Genomic DNA, 26,610 nt, shown 5'->3' on the forward strand with positions numbered 1-26,610 from the left:
TAATTAGTAAATATTACTAAGATTATTACATATATATTACATATTAATATTATTTAAAGTCTTGTACTCTAACCTCTTCTATTGTACTCAGTGGGTGATTTCATACAGTCCATCTTGATCCCCCTGTCTCCAATTATGTTTTTTATAATGATGATTCCCCAATCTTGAATTCTCCTCTCTTCCCTGAGATTTGAATCTAAGCCAAAGAAACTGCCCACTGGAAAACTGCACTTGGATATACCATATGCAGATAAAATTCAGAATTTTGGAAATACAAGTCATCCTCTGCCTTCTCAATAATATACTTCATCCTCCATCAGTTATTCCATCTTGGCCAATGAATGACATCATAATCCAGGCAGAAACCCAATAAAAGTTTTCTTTAATTCCTACATCTAATCAAAAAGTCATATCTACCCTCCATTTACTAATGATTTTTCAAAATTGCCTCCTCTTAGCCAGCCACAATGGTATGTGCCTGTAGTCCCAGCTACTCGGGAGGCTGAGGCAGGAAGATTGCTTGAGCCTGGGAATTAAATGTAGCCCGAGCAACATAGCAAAATTTTATCTTTAATAAAATTTTAAAATATTGCTTCCTCTTTCCAGAAAACACTGATGTTTTTCTACTTCAAGTCATTATCTCCTTTGTAGTAACAATTAGGTTACTACCTCAGTAATAACAACTTGTAGTAACAATTAGGTTCCTGTATCAGTCTCCTAATTGCTCTATGTTCAATACATTTTTCACACTGAAATTTGAGTGATTACCCTAATATCCAGAACTAAACACATCATTTTTTTGCCTACAACCCCTACTAGGCCCTGTAACATTTCTCTCTCCTTATATTACCAACCCCATTTTATGCCATTCCCTGCCCTCTTTAGAGGTGAACACATTGAGAAAATGGAATTAATTTCATTTCCTGCTTTCTCTCCTCTCTTGACCTTGGTGCATGCTGGTCCTTTCTTTTGCATGGCACACACTCCTCCTCCTCTTCTTTGCTTCAGTCCTAACCTTGCACCTTACCTGAATACTACTACTAATTTTCTAGATCTCAGGATATCTTTTTCTTCATCCAGTCACATGAAGTCACATGAAGACATCCTTGACTCCTGGTACTTCAAAAATCTTGATATATCATAACAGAAAGCATTTTCTGCCTTAGGTACCTACTCTCATCATCCCATTCTAAAATGTCAGCTCTTGGAGGGAGGGAGAAACTGTCAATTCTTTTCCCTGGCATAATACTTGGCACATACTAGGCATTTGATAAATATTTTTAAATCAATGAATGAATAAATGGTTGAATGAAGACATGTAGCTAGATGAAAACATGGAAAATTTCCCAGCATTCATTAATGCCTTTGCCTTTTACACCCTGATATATTGCTTTAACACAGATTGTTCATCATATTTTAGTCCATTCTATCTTCTTGGATATAACATATGAATTACAAAAGGGTATATTCACTTTAACTTATTCTCTTAGTATTCCTTTCTCCAGAGACCAATTGAGAAATTATATAAAAGGTCAGTCGGGGAGGGGGTTATGAATTTGTTGAAAACTGTGTCTCCCTATGTGTAGTTCTTGATATCATTAAGAGTTTATTTATATTTGCAGTTCCCAATTGACCAGGACCTAGTTGTGCCCCATAACTGTTTGGTGAATGAAATAACAAATGAATACGTAATCAATGAAAATTTGTCTTCTAATAAATAATACTTGGATGTAAATTTTGCTCAAGAATCACTTTCTTAAAGGAAGTAAGACCAATATCAACCTGAGAAAGCAGGTCATTGGGTTTGGGAATTGTTGCAATTGCTCCATGAAAGCATGAGAGCACTGAGCTTGTGCAATTGCCCTGAAAAACCAATGATTCTTTGCAAATGTTCATGAGTTCACCAAACTATTAAGTTCTCGCAGCTTGGATGCTTAAACCAAACAATTAAATTAATCAGGAAAAAAAAAAGAATCTGTGAAAGCACTCTACTTCTAACATGTATTCCACTTTTTAAACTTGATTTGGGACTATCACAAGATACAAGTAGGTATTCCTTAAGGCATTTATGGTTTATGGGAAGATGTCTCTTCCCATAAACTATAAAATGTGAAATTAGAAAGAGGTCTTGAAATTTCTCCTATTCAATCTACCCCCACAACCCTATGCTTTATATTATAGATAAGCAAATTGGAGCCCAGAAAAGCCAGATGACTTTCTCAAAACCACACAATTCTTTTGATTGCTGGGACTCCAATTTAAGTTTCCATGAAGAAAATGAGAGCAATAACTATTCAACACTGAGAACTTATTATGTATTTGAAATTAGCTAAGTATTGTAGCATTTGGGTTTGGGAGTTGTAGCATAATTACAAATGTAATTATTCATACAAAGGCTGACTTCAACATAAATTTCTGCCAAGATTTATTGGCATACACTAGGTGGATGCTGAGCACTACTTTTAGTTATGAGGTTGAGGTGAGCAGAATAAACTAAAAATAGTGTGTAAAACAAACTGTGAGAGTTACCTTGTCTCCTTATCTCTAGATTTTCAAATTACAGTGATACATTTCATGGTGATTCTATTTAGCCTTTTCCCTGATTGCCTACTGAGGAAACAAACAAACAAAGCACACATGCACACACAAAACTCACCTTGAAACTAGGTGATTGCTTTGGAAAAAAAAAATCTGAAACAATGTGAATGAGCTGACCTAGGATAGTAAATTTGCAGGTGGTTATACTGCAAAACAGTGCCCAGTGAAGAGGCTGTGTGTATTCCAGCTCTTCCTATTTCTGTCCAATTTTTCTATAAGGACTGCTGTGCATGGTATCTGCAGTTAACCTACACAGGGCTCCACCAGATGCTAAAGTGTCAGTTGGACAGCCACAGAGCTGCAGTGAAGGCAGGAATAAATGTTTATTAGCATCCCCATTTACTGCCATCCAAAATATTCACATGAAAACACCCACCATACTCCCAACCCACTCCTCCATCTGCATGCTGGCTGGCAAAGAAAAAACGCAAACTGAAAACTCTCTTTGAGGCCCTGTTTGCATCCAGCTTTCTGAGTAAAGATGCTGGTTTTTGTGCTGTGGTCTGAATGCTTGTGTCCCCGCAAATGCCTGTGCTGAAACCTAATGCAGAAGGTAATGTTATTAAGAGGTTGGGCATTTGGAGAGTTGATTAGGTCATGAGAGCTGAGCCCTCATGAATGGGACTAATGCCATTATAAAAGAGGTCCAAAGGAGCTCCTTTGCCCCTTTCACCATGTGATGACACAGATAGAAGTCCCAAATATGAACCAGGAAACTGATTCTTACCAAACACCAAATCTACTAGCACCTTGATCTTGGATTTCTCAGCCTACAGAAACTATGAGAAATAAATTTCTATTGTTTTTAAGCTGCCCATTTTATGGTTTTTTTTTTTTATAGCAACCAGAATGAACTCAGACATCCTGGGAGGGACATCTCAATTCCAGGGAAGTGTCAAACAATGCTGTGCAATGTAGCCAGGCTGCTATGGCAGAGACATGCAGCCCTGAACTCTCCTAAGAAGGTGAATGTGTCCCATAATGAAGTGCAGCTGATGGGTCCAGGGCAGTCGAGCAGCTACTGTGAGTGTTTCCCAGCCTGCAGTCACACAGAACCCCCATCTAGTGCAGGCTGGATGTTTTTCATTCATCCATTCTAATTGTGATAGATCGGAAGAAGATGCAAAGCACTCTCTCTCTTGTCAGAAAAGCCTTGATGGTCATCAGTGTTTCCACTGCCCAAGGCTACAACGGTTTCAAGAAAATGGAAACCGTGAACAATTTCTACTGAGGACAAATATGGGGGCTTATCCTTGGCACAGGAGCTTATACATTTGTGTAAAATATTCAGATCTCAAACACTCTTCATTTTCTAATAAATAGAAATAGTTCATGGATCAGATATCTTTTATTAGCCAACATCTGAGTGAGTAATTATAGAGGATAATAACCAAAATGATGTGTGTTGTCCATTTGAAAGAGATAATATCTTCTAGCAAAAATAGGCCACTACGTAATATTTGGCCACATTGATTGAATAATTGGACACACTTCTATTGGTTCACAAAAGGCCTCTCAAAGGATTTTTAAATGTTCGAAATATACAAATTCGTCTTCATCAAGAAAACCTTGAGTAAGTCGGTTTGGCCTAATAGTCACCTTGGCTGTAAACTATACAGACTTGGAAAACGTATTCTGTGTCCTGACGTGAGTCCATGATTGTCCTCTGGAGCTTCTGGAATCTCAGAAAAAGATCCAATCACACAGGCCTGGTGGCAGAGACTGTAAAAATAGATGATCTTCTGCCATTCTCCCTAAGCGACCCTAAACAATGTATTTTGTAATGATCATTTTTAGCTATGAGATTGGTGAGTTGAAATGATTACTTTGATGCCATTTAATTCAATAAATGTTTATTTAAAAATTAATTTCTTTCATCATACATAGAATATTTAGGACAGAATCTTTTTCAACTTCCTAGATAATTTAAAATCCATTTGAAATAGTTACAAAACAATATGAGATGGTCATGGTGAAGACAGGAAGAGCACAAAGCCAGATGAACAAAATAACAGAGAAATGGCCAGAGCCATTGGAAGGGTTTTATTTAGAAAGAGAATAGGGCTAGCATGTGGAAAAATGAAGGCACTTTCAACAAGCAGAGACGGGAAGCAAGAGAGTTAATAAATGAAATAGTGTATTGTCAAATAAAATTGGGCCTAGAGTGAGCAGAGAACAGTAATCTACAGAGAACTTTGTCAGTAAGTCATGGAAACAGAGTTGGGTAGGTAATGTGGGCCTGTTCACAGGAAGGAAGAATAGATTCTAAAGTAGCTGAATGCCGAAAGCTATTATTTGGGAATAATCACTCTAAAATTCCTTTGAAATTGCTTTTCAAAGACATTCTCTCATGTAGATTATAGCATATTGAGATAAAATATGACTATATCCTGCCACTTTACTGAAAATTGTTTCTATTCCAGTTCTAGTTCTTTCTTGAAGCCATTTCAGGCATAAGAGGTATGAGAAGTCATATTTGATTTAGAGCCAGATGAAAACCTCCAGAATTACCGGTTATTCCACTGAAGTAACGCACTGTTTCCAGAGGACTCCCATTTGAAGGAAAACATGCTTCTTTCTTCATTTAGTGCACACTTATTGGATGCCTTCTCTGAGCCTTGTACTGAACCACAAGAGCTAAAGCATGAACCCACCAGGAGCTAACAATACCTAACACAAGTTGATTTTTTTCAGAGTGCACTGATCACAGTAGATCACAGTCAAACATTATCTTCATAGAACAGAACTTGATGCCTATAGGTGTGATTTGAGTGACTGATAAAGGTCTCCTGCTAAGGTGCTACTAGCCAGGAAGGAATCGGAGGATTGGTGGGTACTGTGGGTACAGCACAGGACCTAGGCTAATTGGGACAGTAGAAAAAGGCACCTAAAGAAAACTGTTTCTGATTTTGTGTTTGGTCTGAGACTGAGCCTATTCCCTGTATTGTAAAGGAATGGTACATTATTTCCTACATCTGGTCCAAGATCCAACTGCAGAGGGTGTATACATACATCCTGAACATTCCAGAGGGACTTATCTGACAGTAGGATCAGTAAATGTTACATTTTTAGAGATTTGAACATCCTAAAATTGCACACAGCTGGCAGTAAACTTGGGAGAACAGCTTCTGTGTGTGGTCAGGACAGTTTACCCTTCCCTGGTATAACAAAAATTAGTCAAAGGAAGTATGGGTAAAAGGAAAGGGAAAACTTTCCTTTCCTCTAGGTTTTCATTGCCAAAGAGGAAGTATCAAAATAATTTCAGTTGGCTGATGAATGGTGAAATATTCCAGGCAGGGAGCTGCACAGCTCAAAGAGAATTAATTTTATAGTTTTCTGCCAATTTTTCATTTCCCACCTCTCCCCCATAGAAATGTGGTGTCTTAGTCACACACTGGATGAATAAAATGAGCACATAGCCTACTGTTCAGAGCTGGAGTTGTGGTCATCTTCTGCCCTGGAAGATAGTCAAGGACTAATTAGGCATGTGTCTCTTCCCATCAAGTTTTGACAACCTGGAAGTTTAGTGGCAGCAGAAGTGGAGGCCTGCTGACAGGGCTCTTTGGTAGAAGGGACTGTTTAAGAGGCTGGGAGCCTTAACAGATAGGCATCTGGCATTATTTGTCCTGTCGTTTATTTCCTGGATCTCCTACATTAGTGCTATTATAATCTGGCTGATGATTTGATTCATTGGGGAAACTTTTCTTTTTTAAAATGTGTGTGGTCTCAACCTCCATTCTGAACTTTAGTGAACAGGAATTTCTCGGGATGGGTATCAATAATCTACATTTTCAAAATATGCTTTTTGAGTGTTTCTAAAGACCATTCACGTTTTGCATCCATAATTTGAGATGACCATAAGGTTTTAACTGAAAAATGAGTGTGTTGGGGGAGAACTTACTCAATGTAAAGCCATGGAAGAAGAAATGCTTCTCCGTTGCTTTATGCATACCTGGAAGATTCTGGAGCAAAGACAGTCTTTTTTTTTTTTTTTATGAAAATGCATTAAGGTAATAGAAGTTTAACATTAAACAGAATTGAGTAAGCCCAATTATTATCTTAAAGTCAGAATGGTTTCAACGTGCAGACAGAGGCACAGTGCCTTTCTTTTTGTATTTTCCTTGGGACTAATTTAATGAGTTCCATACATTACTCTGCATTAAAAACGTATGCATAAAATTGTGTTTGCTACACTTCATAGGGTTTTGCACAATATTTACAAAGTGAACTTAACTATATCTAATTATAATCTAGAGTGGGTTTTAGAACCTAATCCTTACATAAAATGCTACTCGACATTTTGACCTCCAAAACATTTTATTTCAGACGTCTTCACAGGTGAAGATATATTCCTCTTTACCGAACACATTAAAAAACACTCTCCAAAATCATGTTGACTGATGTTTTGTTTGCATAGCCACTAAATAATTGAACTCATATTCTATAGATGATGACTACTTGACCGAGAATTTTAAAAATTGATGATACCTTTGTGTAAATTTGTACAGATATGATGGGAGTAGGCAATGCATAGTTCTAAGCATATGTTCTTTTTTTGTCCATTTTTACACAAAAGGATACAGCCAACACCAGTAGTTAGTATATGGGGCAACCTTTTGAGAATAATGAAAGCAACAAAGAGTATTTTTTAAGTAAGTCTAGAGCTCAGTTTTCTCACCTTTAAAGTGGCAGACTGGCCCAGGTGATACCTCCTTAGATATGCGAGCCTAGCTTCATCACTCTGTGCTTCTGCTAGTCTCAGAGATGACTGAGTCAGAAAAGAAGATTAAGGGCTAACTACCATTTACCAGGATGAGAGTTTCACCATAACTGTGGTTGTTCTGTTTAAAAAGCACTACAGCCAGACATGGTGACATGTGCCTGTAATCACATCCTCTCAGGAGGCTGAGGCAGGAGGATTGCGTGAGCCCAGGACAATAGTGAGACCCTATCTCAAAAAAATAAGCAAAAAATTTGAAAAGCATTATTGCATTAATTCCAGTGCAAATATTATATGTTAAGTGACTTCTCCTGCCTTAGCCAGTAACCCTCATCACAGCTTATCATCCTCCAGCCCTGCAACCCAAGGATTCAGTAGTACACACAGCCAGGATTATAATTAATAATGGAAAACCAGTGCATATTCAGGTGTCAAGAGTGTCTACACAAGGAGGACTGAAACTCACATGTTGAGAAATCAGTGCTTATTTAGCAGAAACTGGAGTCTTCTGGCTCTGGGCAGTTTCAAGGCCAGGCAGCAGCTACCTCCCAATTCCTGGCAGAAAGCACAGGAATCCCAGAATTTTGAAGTCTTCTGCAGAGGAGACTATTTCTTCATGTTCTCCTTGCTAGATATGAGTTATTAAAGGTAAAGGAGAAGAGAAAACAAGTTAGGAAAGTATGGCCAATGAGATATATTTAGTTGTTCTTGACAATAAATGATGAGATCTTGAATAAGAATGGGATAAGTCTGATGTGATAATATCACTGTAGGTTTTAAAAATGATGAATCTAATACTCGTTGTTACATAGGCTGAAGCCAAAGAGAGAAGATGTGAGATAGGAAATAGGAAAATATGTTTCAAATACTGGAAAGAAGAAAAAGAATCATATAGCAGTCACTAAGATAAAAAGAGAGAAAGAACATCCAAGGTCCTTCCTACTTTTCCAATTATTGCAACTAAACACAAATATGCAGTTTTGCCTTTTATTATCTGTTCACTAATGTGTTCTTTTTGCTTCCTTATAAACACTGCCCGTGTATTTCATCCCCTGCTCATTTCGCGGTATCTTCGTTTTTACTTTCTTGTCTTCCAAGACTGAAGTCAGCAACTGTCAGTATGAATGTCTCTATTACAGAGCCCCATGCACTAGGAATGACCCCTGGTGCCCAGAAACCATGTCTACATTGCTTCACCCTGCTCCTTTGGTCACTGCCAAAGAAACTAGAGAGTAGACATTTGTCCAATTGGAACACTCAGATTTTTGTGGCAAATTTATAGCTAGACATTGTCAATAACACTAAGGAGGCTTATAGTTATCTTCTACTTGGTGTCTATTCCATAGAACATGTTCTTAATGAGGCATTGTTATTACCAGATAGATTCTGTAACAAATGCCAAAATGTATGTGATGGGGGAGAGAGGTACCAGTAAGCAAGATTATGTGATGGGAGGGCTACAACCAGAAGTGGTTTTGATTCTATATTATGCAGATATTCAAAATTTTGTCTTGGAAAAAATATGGAAATTTTTTAAACTTCTGCTTTATTTCTGTATTAAAATATGAGTTTAATCCTGGAGTTCTTATATCACTGTTTCTACTTTTTGAATGGGGATTAAGGAATCTATACTTAATCAAATGTTTTTATATATATTAGGTGCATAAAATTATATTGAGGTTTCAATGTAAAATAGTGTCCTTAATAAGAAGCACTACATGTTCCATTTCCTTTCAAGTTCATAGATTTCACGTAAGGAAAGTTGTATTTTGATTCCAGCATCCACTCCTATTAAAGACATGAAAAGCTTCCTGGAATATTATCTGCTAGTTCCTCAGTTAGGAAAATAAAACCCTTCACCTCCTTATGTTTAACAAAACCAAGCAGTTTCAAAATAAGTTCTCTAGTTCCCGTCATAGAAACCATTTATTTAATTCGGGTTTGCCATGTCATAACTTCTGCTTGTTAGTCCATGATTTTTACCCTGTGTTTCAGAGAAGAAACTAATCCACTAGGTCTTTTAATGAGTTTCCAGAATTATCTGAGATGGAGATAATTCTCTGAGGTTAAATAACTGATATAGTGATTGACCTTCGTCTTCTTCTCAAATTCAAATATAATTAATTCCTCAGCTACCTACGCCTAGGTTGCTCTAAAGAGATTCATATACTTCTGACCTTGGTCCAGACTTTATCTCTTTTGCATTAATTGACTAAGAATGTTGTCCACTTGGGAAACACTATCACCCCAAGTGAAGTTGATTAGTATATGCTTACATTGCAAACTTTTAAAAAAACAGATTGGAATGAATTCAAGGTTATACACATGAAGGAAACTACCTTTACTATCTATATAGTTTATATACAGTATGTTTTATTACATTTTTGAGTGCACAATTTAATTGTTTGAAAGACTCTACTAGAGTTTTTGTTTATATTTTATCCACAGTTACAACTGTCAAGATTTCTGTGTTTCCTTTTAAGTAGCTTGATTATGGCTCTGTGTACTAAAAAGTAGACATAAATTATAGAAGTGTTTTTACTAAAAATGAGAAAATTATTTTTCCATAATTGTCACAAATAGAGAACTCAATTAAAATAAATAGACATTAAACAGAAACTGTTAAAGAAAAATGCATTGAAAGAAAATTGCTTGTGTTTATGTGTTTGAATTCTAGTTTTAAAAAGAAAAATAAAAGAAATATAATCACAATATGGGAAATTTACAAAGCAGTGATATGATGAATTATATTGATTTTCAAATCTTGAACTAGCCTAGAATACCCAGGATAAATACTACTTGGTTGTGGTACATAATTCCTTATATACATTGTTGAATTAAACTTGCTAATATTTGGTTGAGGACTTTTATATCTATGTTCATGGGAGGTGTTGTTCTGTAATATTCTTTTACTATAATGTTTTTGTCTGGCATACTGTTAGGGTGATGCTGACCTTATAGAATGAGTTACAAGCAGGTCCTCTGCTTCTATATTCTGAGAGATATTGTAGATAATTGTTATAATTTCTTCCTTAAATGTTTGGTAGAGTTCACCAGTGAGCCCTCTAATTTGGGTGCTTTCTGTATTAGAAGGCTATTAATTATTGATTTGACTTTTTTAGTAGATATGGGTCAATTCAGATTGTCTATTTCTTCTTGTGTGAGTTTTGGCAGATTGTGTCTTTTAAGGAATTTGTCTATTTCATATAAGTTACCAAATTAATATGTAAAAGTTGTTCATGATATTCCTTATTTATCCTTTTAATGTTCATGGGATCTGTAGTGATGTTTCCTCTTTCATTTCTGGTATTAGTCATTTGCTTTCTCTTCTTTTTTTTCTTAGTCAGCATGTTTAATAGCTTATCAATTTTATTGTTTATTTTAAAGAGCCAGCTTTTACTTCCACTAATTATTCCTACTGATTTCCTGTTTTCAAAATTATTTTTATTTATTTTATTCTACTTACCTTGTATTTCATTGACTCCATTTTTCTAGTTTCCTAAGATGGAAACTTAGATGATTGATTTTAGATCTTTCTTTGTTTTTTGTTTTTTAAATTATATTTTAAGTCCTGGGATACATGTGCAGAATGTGCAGGTCTGTTACATAGGTATACACATGCCATGGTGGTTTGCGCTACCCACCAACCTGTCATATACATTAAGTATTTCTCCTAATGCTATCCCTCCCCTAGTTTGCCACCGCCGCCTCCCCCCCACCCCACCACAGGCTCCATTGTGAGATGTTCCCCTCCCTGTGTCCATGTTCTCATTGTTCTACTCCCACTTATGAGTGAAAACATGTGATGTTTGGTTTTCTGTTCCCATGCTAGTTTGCTGAAAATGATGGTTTCCAGCTTCATCCATCTCCCTGCGAATAACATAAACTCATCCTTTTTTATGGCTGCATAGTATTCCATGGTGTATATGTGCCACATTTTCTTTATCCAGTCTATCATTGATGGACATTTGGGTTGGTTCCAAGTCTTTGCTATTGTGAATAGTGCTGCAATAAACATATGTGTGCATGTGTCTTTATAGCACAGTGATTTATCATCCTTTGGGTATATACTCAGTAATGGGATTGTTGTGTCAAATGGTATTTCTGGTTCTAGATCCTTGAGGAATCACCACACTATCTTCCACAATGGTTGAACTAATTTACACTCCCACCAACAGTGTAAAAGCATTCCAATTTCTCCACATCCTCTCCAGCATCTGTTGTTTCCTGACTTTTTAATGATCGCCATTCTAACTGGTGTGAGATGGTATCTCATTGTGGTTTTGATTTGCATTTCTCTAATGACCAGTGATGGTAAGCTTTTTTTTCATATGTTTGTTGGCTGCATAAATGTCTTCTTTTGAGAAATGTCTGTTCATATCCTTCACCCACTTTTAGATGGGGTTTTTTTTTCTTGTAAATTTGTTTAAGTTCCTTGTAGATTCTGGATATTAGCCCTTTGTCAGATAGATAGATTCCAAAAATTTTCTCCCATTCTGTAGGTTGCCTGTTCATGCTGATGATAGTTTCTTTTGCTGTGCAGAAACTCTTTAGCTTAATTAGATCCCATTTGTCTATTTTGGATTTTGTTGCCATTGCTTTTGGCGTTTTACTCATGAAGTCTTTGCCCATGCCTGTGTCCTGAATGGTATTGCCTAGGTTTTCTCCTAGGGTTTTTATGATTTTAGGTTTAAGTCTTTAATCCATCTTGAGTTAATTTTTGTATAAGGTGTAAAGAAAGGGTCAAGTTTCAGTTTTCTGCATATTGCTAGCCAGTTTTCCCAACATCATATATTAAATAGGGAATCCTTTCCTCATTGCTTGTTTTTATCAGCTTTGTCAAACATCAGATGGTTGTAGATGTGTTGCATTATTTCTGAGGCCTCTGTTCTGTTACATTGGTCTATATATCTGTTTTGGTACCAGTACCATGCTGGTTTTTTTTTTTTTTTTTTACTGTAGCCTTGTAGTATAGTTTGAAGTCAGGCAGCATGACGCCTCCAGCTTTGTTCTTTTTGCTTAGAATTGTCTTGGCTATACAGGCTCTTTTTTGTTTCTATACGAAATTTAAAGTAATCTTTTTTCTAATTCTGTGAAGAAAGCCAATGTTAGCTTCATGGGCATAGCATTAAATCTATAAATTACTTTGGGCAGTACAGCCATTTTCATGATATTGATTCTTCCTATCCATGAGCATGGAATGATCTTCCATTTGTTTGTGTCCTCTCTTATTTCCTTGAGCAGTGGTTTGTAGTTCTCCTTGAAGACATACTTCACATCCCTTGTTAAGTTGTATTCCTAGGTATTTTATTCTCTTTGTAGCAATTGTGAATGGGAGTTCACTCATGATTTGGTTCTCTGTTTGTCTATTATTGGTGTATGGGAATGCTTGCGATTTTTGCACATTGATTTTGTATCCTGAGACTTTCAATAGTCCCACCTAATCTGCAGAGGATGCATTCCAAAACCTTGAGTGGATGCCTGAAACCATGAAAAGTGCCAAACGCTACATAGGCTGAGTGTCCCTAATCTAAAAATCAAAAATCCCGAATGCTCCAAAATATGAAATCTTTTGAGCACTGACATGAAAGGAAATGACTATTGGAGCATTTTGGATTTTGGATATTCAGACTAGGGATGCTCAACCAGTATCTATTCTGCAAATATTCTTTAAAAAAATTGAAATCCAAAAAACTTCTGGTCCTAAGTGTTTCAGATAAGAGATCATCAACCTGTATATAATATGCACAAATTTATTTTTCCTACTTCACAATTTCACAGATAAAAGATTTGTTTTTACTGTAATTTCAGCAACCTCAGCATACAATTTTTTTTTCTTTATTCAGTCAAGAGCTTTCACCTTTTCACTTAAGAGGGTCACTTTTAAGGCTTCTCCGTGGCATATTCAAACTGCCAGCTTTACTACTCTTGTACTTTGGGGCCATTATTAAGTAAGATAAGGGTTACTTGAACACAAGCCCTGTGGTACCCTGGCAGTTGATATGACAACCAAGATACTATGTGACTAACAGGCAAGTAGTATATACAGCCTGGGTATGCTGGGCAAATAAAAATTCATGTTCCAGGTATGATAGAGCAGGATGGTTCACTACTTCATCCCACTAATCAGAATAGTGTACAATTTAAACCTTATGAATTTTTTATTCCTGAAATTGCTCTTTTAATATTTTCCAACCCCGGTTAACTGCATGTAACTGAAGCTATAGAAAGCAAAACTGCAGATAAGGGAGGAGTACTGTATGAAGTCAATGCTATAAATTCCCCACTAATTACTGCATTCACTGCATTTCCCAAATTTTGATAAATTATGTTTTCATTTTTATTTAGTTCAATTTTTTAAAATTTCTCCTGAGATGTCTTCTTTGATCAATGTGTTTTTTAAAAGTGCATTGTTAAATCTTCAAATATTTTGGGATTTTTCAGCTATCCTTCTGTTACTGATTTCTAGCTTAATTTCATTAAGGTCTGACAGAAGACACTGTATAGCTTCTATTCTTTTAAATTTGTTAAGATGTGTTTTATATTCCAAAATGTAATCTTACCTGGTGAATGTTCCATGTGAGCTTGAGAAGATTGTTTATTCTGCTGTTACTGGAAGAAGCACTCTATAGCTATTCATTATATCCAGTTGATTGATGATATTGAGTTCACCTAAGTCCTTACTGCCTTCTGCCCTCTGAATCTGTCCATTTCTGTTAACTGGGTATTGAAGTCTCCAACTATAATAGCAGACTCATCCAATTTTCCTTGTAGTCCTATCAGTTTTTGCCTCATATATTTTGATGTTCTGTTGTTAATCACCTACTCATTGACAATTGCTGTCTTTTTGAAGAATTAATCCTTTTATAATTAAGTAATATTCTTTATCCCTGATAACTTCCTTACTCTGAAGTCTGCCCTCTCTGAAATTAGTATAGCTACTCCTGCTTTTCCTTGATTAGTGTTAGCATCATATACCTACCTCTATTCATTTACTTATCATTTATATGTCTTTATATATTCAGTGGGTTTTTTTTTTTTTTTTTGCAGACATCATATAATTGAGTCTTGTTTTTTGATCCACTCTTAACATTTCTAGAATTGGTACATTTAGAGAATTGGTGTTCACAGTGATTAATGTTATATTAAGATTTATATCTTCCATATTTGTTACTATTTTGTTCCCCTTTTTCTGTTCCTATTTTTGTCTTCTACTCTTTCTATCCCTTTGTGGTTTCAATTAAGCATTATATATGTTACTATTTTGTCTCCTTTCTTAGTATATGAGTTGTACTTTTTTTTTTTTTTACTTTTTTAGTGTTACTTTAGTTTGCAATATACATTTACAACTAATTCAAGTCGATTTTCAAATAACATTATACCACTTCACAGGTAGTATGACTGTCTTATAATAAAATAATTCTAATTTTTCTCTCCCATCCCTCACAGAATTAGTGTCATTCATTTCACATATATAAGTTTATATATTCATGTGTTGCTTAATGATGGGGATGTGTTCTGAGAAATGTGCCATTAGGTGATTTTTCCATTGTGTCAACATCAGAGTGTACTTACACAAACCTAGATGGTAAGGCCTACTACACACAGCTTATATGGCATAACCTATTGCTCCTAGACGACAAACTTATACAGCCATGTTACTATACTGAATACTGTAGGCAACTGTGACACAATGGTATTTGTTTATCTAAACACATAGAAGTATAGGAAAGGTACAGTAAAAATATGGTATTATAATTTTATGCAAACACCATTGTATATGCAGTTTATCCCTGACCAAAACATCATTATGTAGTACATGAATTTATTATATATATCATATTTATATGTATGTTACATATGTTATATATTTATATATACACACAGAGGAGATGTGTGTGTGTGTGTATCATCTTAGGCTAGAATTTTTATTAAAAAGAAGCCATTGTGTCTATGGAAAAGTTAAAATATCTGTAATCATGTCATACAAAAATAGATGATATCCCTAATATAGAGAGAATTCCTGAAAGTCTAGAAGACAAAGATCAGTAAAGCTATAAATAATTAATTAGAATTGACTAAAGACATAATAGACATTTCATAGAAAACAAAATGCCAAATGCTGCTAAACATGAGAGATGTTCAAATTTCTCAAACTCATTAATAATGAAAGAAATGCAAATGAAGCCTGCACTGAATGTGGTTTACAGTTATCAAAATGACCTCAAGGGAATCATGCCTCCAGTTAGTAATGCTCCTCTGAGATCCCCTCCACTTTGACTCTGGGCTGGGTCCTGTGATTTGCCCTGTCACTGGGAAATCAGAAAATGTGATGCAAGGCTACATGCTGGGGTTTGCCTCCTGGAATTCTGCTGCTACCCTGTAAGAATGCCCAGTGTGGCCTTGAAGACGGAAGACTGCATGAAGAGACATGACCAGCTTTCCCAGTTATCCCATCAACCTAATGTAGCCAAATGAGTAAACCTAGGGAAAACCAGCAGAAGAATAGCTCGACCAACACACAGAATGGTGAGAAAAAATAAATTATGGTTATTTTATGTCAGTACTTGGAGAGGGGCTATTGTCATCTAGCAATAGATAATCGATACACTGAGATATCATTTTCACTTACAGAATTAGTAGAAATCCAGGAGTTTCACAGTACACTCTGGTAGTGACTCTATAGAGAAAAACACTCTCATACACTGTTGATGGAAGTTGTTCATACACTGTTGATGGAAGTTGTAAGTTGATAGAATCCCTGTAGAAGGCAACTTGGCAATATCAACTAACATTTCAAAGGCTTATTGTCTTTACCCAACAATCACATTTCTAGTGAATTATTCTACAGATAGATTTACCCAGGTACAAAATTGTGTATATGCAAGTTTATTTGGGCAGATGTAATGTTAAAAGATAAAAATAAACTCAATGTGTATTAATACAAGTCTGGGTAAATATACAATGGAATTATGATCTGTAAAATGATAAAAAAATAAGGACTCATTACACACAATGTGGAAAAAACTTAAAGATATATTATTAAGCAATAAAAGCACCGTGTAAAATAAGGTTAATAGTATCCCACATATTGTGTATAAAAAGAAGAAAAATAGAAATCTGTGCTTGTGTGTTTGCATATGCATTCCAAAAACTCTGGAAGGAAAGTACAGTTGTAGGCTTGGGGTGGGGGGTGGGGGCGTGAGGCATTTGGGATCTGGGCTTACAGGGGATGGGGCAAGTGGGAACCTTTACACTGTATTATATTTTAATAATTTGAGGAACACATAAATATTAACATTTAATTTGAAAATTAAAAATAAAAATTACTTTCTTAAAAAACTTAATATTTGCATAGTACAGGGATACATTTATCTAACAAAACCCATGTAGTAGCAAATTAGGTTTTTATTAACATAATGCTGTTATAAATATCACTGCTGTAAATATCCTTATGTAAAAGTTTTCCACTTCACCTTTGATAACTTTCTCAAAGTAAATATCTCAAAGTGGAACTGCTGTGTCAAAGGATATGAAAATTTTAAGTATCTTTATAGAGGTAAATAATGTTTTGTAGGAGGGAGGAAAGGTTAAATCTTTTTAAAATTGTACTATCGAATATTTTTTATTGTCTATTTAAAAATAAGATTATTTGCTTTCATGTTGACTTCCAATCACTTTAAAATAATAAATACAGTAAACTTTTGTCAAATTCATGGCATAGTATTTCCTAAATTTTGTGTTTATCTATAAATAACACAAAACAGAAATCCTTAAGTAGCTCATTGTATATATAATGTACATTATACATTGTATATATAATGTACATCATACATTGTATATATAATGTACATTATACAACATAAGTATAATGTAGAAAGTTTAGGCTTCCAGACAATCAAAACTAAATAGAAACAACATACTTTCACAACTTAGGATAACCACTATAAAGTAATGGTTCATATATTTCCAGATTTTTTCTCATATAAATACATTTTAACATGTCTTTGCAACCTGATTTTGTCAGAAATCATCTCCATTCCTTAAAGAAGATTTTAATTTCATTTAATCAACTGTATCCAAGTATTCCCAATTATTCCAAAAATGTTCTCTACAGTTTGTTAATTAAGACTAGTACTGAATTCAGGTCCATATATCACATCTAGCTTTTATGAACCCTAATTCAATGCAATAAAAAAAGATTGTTAGATTAAGACAAATCCTTCATTCATCCATCTTTTAAAACACTGTTAATTTGGCCTTCATTTCTACATGTGATCTTATATCAGAAATAGTCTAGAATTTGATATTTAGAGGTGAGGAGATGCTATAAGAGAACTTAAATGGCTTTGGCTTAGTAGCTGGTTGATAGACAGTGTTGACAGATCATTGCTGTCTGGAAAGCTGTGACCTTGTGATTTAATTTTTTGGTCAAATTGTCATCTGTGATGTCTTGGAACTCAGACAAATTTTGTATCTCTAGTGAAATGGGTTGGAAAACTCAAAATGATGGTATTGGTTACCTAATTTTTGTAGTTTCTATTTTGAAAAATTAAATTGATAAAGAGACAAGAGTTTAACACATGCTAAGGATAAGAGGTGCCTCTGGCGAGGCAATCCAACGAGTATATGAACCTGTGCCCCTACCCAGTACCTCCCATTAAAAATTATCAAATTAAGAATTTTGTCTCCCCATCCCAAGCAGACTCCATCAGTACTCTGCCACTGCTCACTGTAATCTCTTTACAATTTCAGTTCACATCAACTTCTGAACTGCTTTCTCTTCCTTCAGCCAACACCTGCATCTCTTTTTTGGCAGACTGCACTTGACCTACTGGCACTGCTTTGCCTCAAACTGGGAAAGCCAGAATTACTGGCAAAAATAAATGTCTTTATTTACCCTGGGGCAGCCCCTAAACAATGACCAGTAGATATAGGAGTATAAATACTCCAGCTCCCTCGTGACTTGATTAAAACAACATTAAAAATGTGGTTTATACCACTACATCATCTCCAAAGCTCCCCTGGCTGTTTGAGGCGATGTTACCTTTCACTAGCTTTCTTGACTTTCTTAACACCTTAGTCCACTTTCCTACTCCTTTGTTGCTTTTCCTAGATAACATGTGCTAATGAAGCATTTTCACATGAATACTTATCTTTGGTTCTGCATCCTGGGAATTCCATCAGAGACATCATTGCAAGCTCATTATTTTAATAGGATTCCATTGATCCTTTACTAAGTTGAAAAACAGAGAGATGAACAGATCATTTAGGCTAGGAAATAAAGGAGCAAAATTATCAAGTATAAAGTAAATGTATATTTACATTATATCTTTTACTATTGTTTCTGGCACATAATAATTGACTGAAAGTAAGTAGACCAGAGGTCTACCAGGTTATTAAGAGTATTTTACTGTTGCAGACATCACAAGCATGAGCTTCAAAGCCTGTAGCTGTTTGACACTTAAAGCAAACCCAGAGCTGCACAACCCTCAAAAAGGGAGTTCTTTTCAATGCCCATTTCAGAAGTGGCCATGGAGGACAAAATACAAGGGAGAAACTCCAAGAGGAAAAGCCCTGGACCATAAAAGAAAACAAACCCGAAAGCAAACTAACCATTACTAGATACACTAATCCAGGAACTTATTCATGGACAAGACTAAGAATGTTCACAGTATTTTCACAGCAAGATTTAATAAGTTGTTACGAAGAGTAACGACTGTGTATTTCCCATTCCTACCTTCTCCCAAAAAGCAGTTTTTATTGCAGATATTCTGTGCACACACTCTTCTCTCCACCATTGTATATTGAATGTGATGAGGGTTGAGAGAGAAGCAAAAACAGTTACATTCTAGTTTATAGGTCGCAAGATAATGAAGGAACACACTCAGAACTAAAGAAAAGTAGTTCATACAACCCAAAGACCTTGGGTCTTGAGCTGAAGGTCATAACTACATAGAATTTTGACTCTTTTAGGGAGGAGTGAGTGGTTCTACCTCTGAAAAAACTGAAAATATATATAAGAAGTGTGGACTATATAAGATACTGCTAATTGTCCATACCTATACATTCTTCTTTAATTTTTCCACCTTTAGTAACAGAACCCCTAAATTTTAGCTAGAATGTGGTGGGTTTAGCATGACCACCCAGTTAAAGACATTTCCCAATCTCATTTGCAGACAGGTGTGGCCACGTAAAGGTCAATGGTATCTTAATAGATAGAACAAATTCAATGTTCAGTTTATGACTTGAAAGAGGATAGCTGTATCTTCCCTTGTCTTTTTCTCATCTTCTTGGCAGTTAGTATGTGTTTGTGGTAGTGAGAGCTGAATAGTGTTACCATATCCTACCTGGACTACTTAGGATTGAAATACTGTGGAAAAAAGAAAGAAACATCTGTCTTTTAAACCACCTTTATCTGGGCATTTGATTTGGCTGCTTAGCTAGGACCCTAAGTAATATTCAGATAAGGATTGAATTTGGTTCAATCATATGTGTTTGAACTCCTAGGAACACTCCTTGGTGAGTGCATGATTCACCTTCTTGTATTTAGCAAGGTAAAACATTAATTGTAAATTAACTCCCAGCTGTCTAGGCTTCCCAGATTCAATATTAGCGTGGCTCTGCTTGCTTCTAGCTCTTTTGATTGTAGGAAGACAAAAAGAAAAGATTTTCATTAATTACTTTAGGCAACTAGACAAAGCTAGCAAAGCATGATAGACTTCTCACTTATCACAATAAATCATTAAGTTTATAATGAAAAAATATTTAACTTTCCAAAACTTGATCTCTATGTTTTCTTTTTCAAATCTTACAACATCTCTATAAGGCATGTACTAATATTATTTCTATTTTACACATGAGGAAACTAAAGCAGAAAGGCTAAGTAACAATTAGTATTAGAATCTAAACAATCTGAACCACTATTCTGGACTTTGAACCACCACTCTCTACCACTCTGAGATATCAAGTGTATTTCAAGGACTTGCCGAAGCTTCATTTATACAAAACGGAGAGATTGATATGTCAGACTAAATACCAGATGTTAAGGTAGCTTATTATGAGATACCTCAAACCTATTTTTGTGGCCTAGGAATATAAATATCTGCACTTGTTGGAGGAAAAACATGCTTATAGGCAAATAAGAGAAATATGTATGAGTTTTAAATTTAAATGCATAAGTTTTTATTTGGGTTTTTTTTTTAGGATGACTTTAATAGTCATTCTTTTTTTACCTCTATTCTGAAGAGAGAATACATAGAATCAGCAGACCTAAATGAAAATAATAGAATTAAGTTTGGTTCTATCAATCTTGAGAAAGTGAATTAACCCTGTAATGAAATTCTCTCGTAAAGTTCAAGTCTCCAGTTTCCTGTAGGGAATGACTCCCACTGCATCACACTGCTGACCATCCCAGTGCAGAGTCCCAGCTTAACCTAGCCAGAGGAAAGTAAAACGATGTATTAGACTGAGTGGGTTACTTAAAGGACACTGATGGTCAATTTTAGAATCAATGGGACCAACAGGAAGGGAGACAAAGAAGGGTGAATGGACAAAGTACATGCAATTTGATTTAGGTTGGGAGTGAAAACACTATCATTATTCCAAATGGATTATAAAGAATAGCTGAAAAACATTCCAAGCAAAGTTGAAGATAGAAGTATACATTAAAAACAAGCGTCTTTGGATTAATAAACTCAACGAAATGTCAAATATATGTATGTTAATTATCTAAGAATCACTCTGATCATGGCCTACTGCTAATTTATTTGTCAAATGACAGAAGTCAGCAGCCTCCAGAAGGAAGCCATCACATGTATAACAGACAGGGAGACTTGGCAGGCAGGCAAGAAGCCTTTGACTGAGTTAATACTAAACTGTTTTCGGAAATGTAAAATCTAAGACTCTCCTGAGTAAGTCCCAAACTCAAGACTTGGCACATTTAGACCCCAAGGACAAAAGTATACAGATTTTTTTTACATATGCATGAATATGATTCTCTATAAACTGACCTAATTTAATGCAAGTTTATATGCACATAATTTTGCTTTCCTCACACATACCTTTCATTTAATAGTAGGAATGTTCTCTCTGCTTCAAGCTTGTGATCTATACCACACAGAATTTTACAAATATATTTATTTTCCTTCTATATAACACTCATTATTTTGGCTCTGAAGACCCTTACCTAAATTAAACACCCTGCAAAGGATGACTTAATTTTCCAAGCTACTTGGGAAAGAAAATGAGGATTTGCAAGTTTCAGAGGATGAGATTTAGACAGGCGAGTGTGTCAGTTATAGTAATATGAATCCAGGGGAATGATTTCCCTTTTCCAGGCCCTTAGAAAAACCCAGATATATCCATGTTCAGCCCTAGTACATGTGACATGGAAGTTGCATAATTGCCTGTTTCACAGGAGATGAGAAAGACTGAGTTAATAAAAGCTCTAATCTGAATATCTTTAGTTAAGATAATGCTACAGAAATTGTTCTTATAACTTGTCCAATCGAGAAGAACTGTTTAGATTGAGACTTCAGGAGCATGTGTTGTTCTGGTGCTGTTTCTGCAGATAATTGATCTGTGTAACCCAGTAAGTGACATATGCTCTCCAGAAAACTCTCTTATCTGTAAAATGTGTGAGAATGACTAGAGTCATTAAATTACTTAGAAAACTAAGATCTGAATTTTAATAACTCAATGTCTTAAAAGGAACAGGATTTTAGAAAAGGAGCTCCTAATCCCCAAAGGAAAAATTAAGATACTGAATGTCTGCTAATTTCTACATACACTCTTTTCCAAAGTACTATAGTTGTCTTCCATGTAATTATTTCTTTAATTCAGTTTCTTTGTTTTATTCTTACGGAAGGCGTATTTACCCTCCATCCTTCAAATTACAATTCTTTTTTCTTACTGGTACCCTTCATTTCACTTTTACTCAATAACTTTTGTCAGGAATTATCTCAAATTTTAATGAGTGTTTTGAAGAAGTGTTTGGAAATTCCTTAGGACTACTGCTGTCAAATAGAACTTCTGAGATGATGGAAATGTTCTTTTTCTGTGTTGTCCAATACAATATCCACTAGCCACATGTAGCTATTGAGCACTTGAAATTTGGCTAGTGCAAATAAGAAACTGAATTTCATTTTAGTTTATTTTAATTTAAATAGATACATACGCCTAGTGGCTAGTGTTTTGTACACTGTAATGTAGAAGATCAGAAAACCTGCTGCAGAAATTAAGTTAAATGTGAGTTACTGTTTAATCTTACATTTAGATGGAAAGAGCCTGTCCAAAATGTTGGCAGAGATGTTAGGACTGGAGATGTGGTCAGATGAGGATGGTTCATGGAAACTGGAAGTATAATTTTTTTCACATGGCCCAATCAGGGTGTTTGGCGGAAACTGACTGTGTCAGTATTAAGGAGAAATTTACATGAAAGCTACAGAGAATCTTGCAGAATCAAAGGAAAAGCTGAGTAACAAGACCTCAGAAAGACAGCATCCTGTGATGGTTCAAATAAATGGGCCGTGAGAGGAAACAGACAGTCTCTTCTGGAATGGCCCATCGGGATGAGTTCCCTCCAACCATGCTTTCCTGGGACCTCTCTGTCTCAAACTCAAATTCTAGATATAGGTGGTCAAGACTGGATCATGTAGCACTCCTTGTTTAGGGGAAGTCAGATAAAATACCTAGATTACCATTAAAGAAAGAAAGATAAATTCAGGTTTCTTCTGTTACCAGAAGAAGAGGGCAGGGCAACCAATGATAGATGTCAGTTTTTGTGAACTGACAAGTTTAATAAATGCCATGTTCTATATTTATAGATTTGTCCCACCACAAAGACATCTCCATTCTCTTGGCCTTCATACTTAGTATGCTTTAATCTATATAGAATACACACACACACACACACATATACAAATGTGTGTCTGTGCATGTACTATATATCTGTATATATATCTCTGTGTGTATGTGTGTGTATATATGTATACATATATATGTATGAGAGAGAGAGAGCATTTATCATGTTAGGTGCTTTGATATATGCAATTTCACTTAAGTCTTAATGGAAACTTTTTGAGAAAGGGATTAAATCATTTTCCATGTGAAAACTGCATCTTGGCATGTTTACACAACATATTTGGTTTTATATTAGAAGATAGATGCATCTGGTCCCTGCTTGAAGTTACTGCATATGAGTCAATTTTATGCAAAAGCAGCACCACAGAATTAAATCTTCTTAGGCATGAAGGAGATAGTCTATTCAACTCCATTATTTTACAGGTGTGGAACTGAGAGTCTAAAATGGCATTGTCCATTGCAGTGGTCATGAGCTACATGTGGCTACTGAGCACCTGAAATGTGGTTAGTCCAAATAAAGATGTGCTGTAAGTGTAAAATACTCACTGGGTTTTGAAAATTTAATATGAAAAATGTAAAATATCTCATAAATAATTTTTAAATTGATTGTAAGTCAACATGATAATATTTTGTATATTTTGGGTTAACTAAATTATATTTTTAAATTAACTTTACCCATTTTTTAATGGAGCCACTAAAAATCCAAAAAGACATTTGTGACTTGAATTACATTTGATTGGACAGTGATGATCTAAAAGTTAAATGACTTGATCAAATGCTTACAGCTAGACAGTGACAAGGTAGGAATCAACTCATCTCTTGTGATCTTCTCTATTCTAAGACCAATGTTGCAGGCTTGCCTTAGCTAGCTTGATCATTCCTTTATTTGTTTCTCAATCTTTTTAGAATATGTTGCTGCTCTACATGACATCTTTCCATCTCTTTTAAAAATATTACCTCTTGGGAGCCTGAGGTGGGCAGATCATGAGGTCAGGAGTTTGAGACCAACCTGGCCAACATGGTGAAACCCTGTCTCTACTAAAAATACAAAAAATTAGCCAGGCATGGTGGCAGGCGCTTGTAGTCTCAGCTACTTGGGAGGCTGAGGCAGGAGAATCGCTTGAATCCAGGAAGCGGAGGTTGTAGTGAGTCGAGATATGCCACTGCACTCCAGCCTGGGCAACAGAGCGAGACTCCGTCTCAAAAAAAAGAAAAAATGCACTTCACGATTATATAAATTTGCTTAGCTTTCAATTATCATAATTTTAAAAAACATAGTCCAATAAAAAGCAGTAGGCAAAAATAATGTCAATTCATTTCTTTTTCATATCCAAACACATAAGCATAGAGGGACATGAAAACTTGAAGTATCTGTACACTGGATTTAAATATGGCCTTCCAGAATGTTAGTTGTTGCACCATTTCACTCCTTATTTAGAACACTGTTTGAGTGTAGCTGGTTCACACCACCTAGTCAGGTTTACATCTATTCATAGTAAATTTAAAACAAACTTTCTTCCTTTTTCCCTCTCTATTCCTCTGCATTAGCATTTGAGCATATTAAAAGGTAGTTTTCTTTTCTTGCACATGGCAGTAGATGGATTCCTACCTGAGTCTGACACCAGTCTTCCAGGAGGCCTCTCACAGAGCAGTCAGCAGTTAAGCCAATCTAAGGGCTGGTCTTCCACCTTCTGTGAGAAGTGGGCAGCAGCATGGAGGAGATGAAGGAAAATTCAATGATTCCTCCAACCTGGAAATGGAGGAACTCTTCATTTAAAGTGGTAATAAAGAAACAGAAGATCAGATACCTCCAGTTTTAAATTCACTGACAAACACACAGAAATAGTGAGAATATTGGGTCTGTCTTTTGGGCATGTTTTACTTGGTGTTCTGCAGTCCAGTTCTACTGGCGATGTAGTGAGGAAGGTAACATAAACATTTTCAGTTATTTAAGCACGAATGTGAAGCTTATATATGTACTATAACCAAACAAATTTACTTCACAGAGAATAATAATTTTTAAACTGTGACATACAAGTTTTAGTAAATACTTAACTTTATATACTTATGATGCCAAGAAGACACGAAACTCTTCTGAAATTCATTGCTGCAAAGAAACGAATCTTCAGACATGAATGCCTAGCATTGCTATCTACCTAGAATCACCAGAGTAATTCAGTGATATCTTCAGGCCACAGCAGAATGATAAGATGAGGTTTGAGAGCAGGTTTATCATTATCATCATCAACTTCCACCTGAATCCAGTCAGCCAGGGTTTGTACAGGAAGATTCTCATTCTACATATTTCTTAAATGAGGAAAAAGAATCCCAATCAGTTCAATTATTCTCACTATAATAAATAAATACCTAAGGAGCATACCAGATCTTGAATGGAAATAAAGCTTTTCTTAAAACAGAGTTGTCTTCGATTTTCTCTTTCTGCTTATAAAGCCAATGCACACATTCTTGGAATTGGTACGAGAAGCAACTGAAATAATATATAGAATTTTGAAAAAGATTACTTGAGATGATATGATAGTAGATACTAGATTATTTTTTTTCATTTTTTCCAACTCCTCAATACAAACTACCTTTTAAAATTCTCTCTATTTGCCCATTACTGATGCCAAGAGCAACTGGAGGTCCCTGGGAAAGAAGACTGATAGAAATTTATCAAATATTAAAATATATTTTATCACTTGAAAGCATTTTTCAGAAAACTTTTCGCAATATATTTCTGAAGTTTTGACTCAATAATGTTTATTAAGAATTATTATGGGCCTGGCACGGTGGCTCACGCCTGTAATCCCAGCACTTTGGGAGGCCGAGATGGGCGGATCACGAGGTCAGGAGATCAAGACCATCCTGGCTAACACGATGAAACCCTGTCTCTATTAAAAATACAAAAGGTGTATTTTTAGTACACGAGGTGGCGGGCACCTGTAGTCCCAGCTACTCAGGAGGCTGAGGCAGGAGAATGGCGTGAATCCAGGAGGCGGAGTTTGCAGTGAGCCGAGATCGCGCCACTGCACTCCAGCCTGGGTGATAGAGCAAGACTCCGTCTCAAAAAAAAAAACAAAAACAAACAAACAAAAAAAGAATTATTATGTGCCAGGTACTACTTGTATTACTCTCATATGAGGATTCTAACAACTCTGTGTTAACGGATTATTTTTTATTGTGAAACAACTTAACACTAAACCAAGTTAATACTAGATCTGTGATTTTAAAATTTTTTATCTGATTTAAAGGTCTATTCAATTTCTTTCATCTAAAACTGAAAATGTTACTTAAACTCCATTTAAACATAGTTGTATGTTATATATATATAATATAGCAATGCGTTTAACTCCTTAAGTATTTTAATTTATTAATTTTAGAGAATCCTAATTTTTGTCTCTAAAAAATGCGAAGTAAATAATATTATT

The 26,610-nt window shown here is 35.5% G+C and overlaps 1 long non-coding RNA gene across 3 annotated transcripts in view; it reads right to left on the reverse strand.

Moving 5' to 3' along the window:
* LOC103882399 overlaps positions 1-26,011 on the reverse strand; it is a 49,985-nt gene extending 23,974 nt beyond the window's left edge. Inside the window, exons 1-3 of one of the 3 annotated variants that reach the window (XR_004182299.1) lie at positions 24,792-26,011; positions 15,951-18,554; positions 7,785-7,946 (exon numbers count right to left, since the gene is read on the reverse strand). This is a non-coding gene — a long non-coding RNA (uncharacterized LOC103882399). Of the gene's footprint in view, positions 1-7,784; positions 10,997-15,950; positions 18,555-24,791 lie in introns of those variants that run through there. The other 2 variants (XR_004182300.1, XR_644211.4) reach the window with 2 other exon arrangements.
* Between the last annotated feature and the right edge of the window lie 599 nt (positions 26,012-26,610).

Source organism: Papio anubis, chromosome 2 (genome assembly GCF_008728515.1).
Source record: "Papio anubis isolate 15944 chromosome 2, Panubis1.0, whole genome shotgun sequence".
Classification (NCBI taxonomy): domain Eukaryota; kingdom Metazoa; phylum Chordata; class Mammalia; order Primates; family Cercopithecidae; genus Papio; species Papio anubis.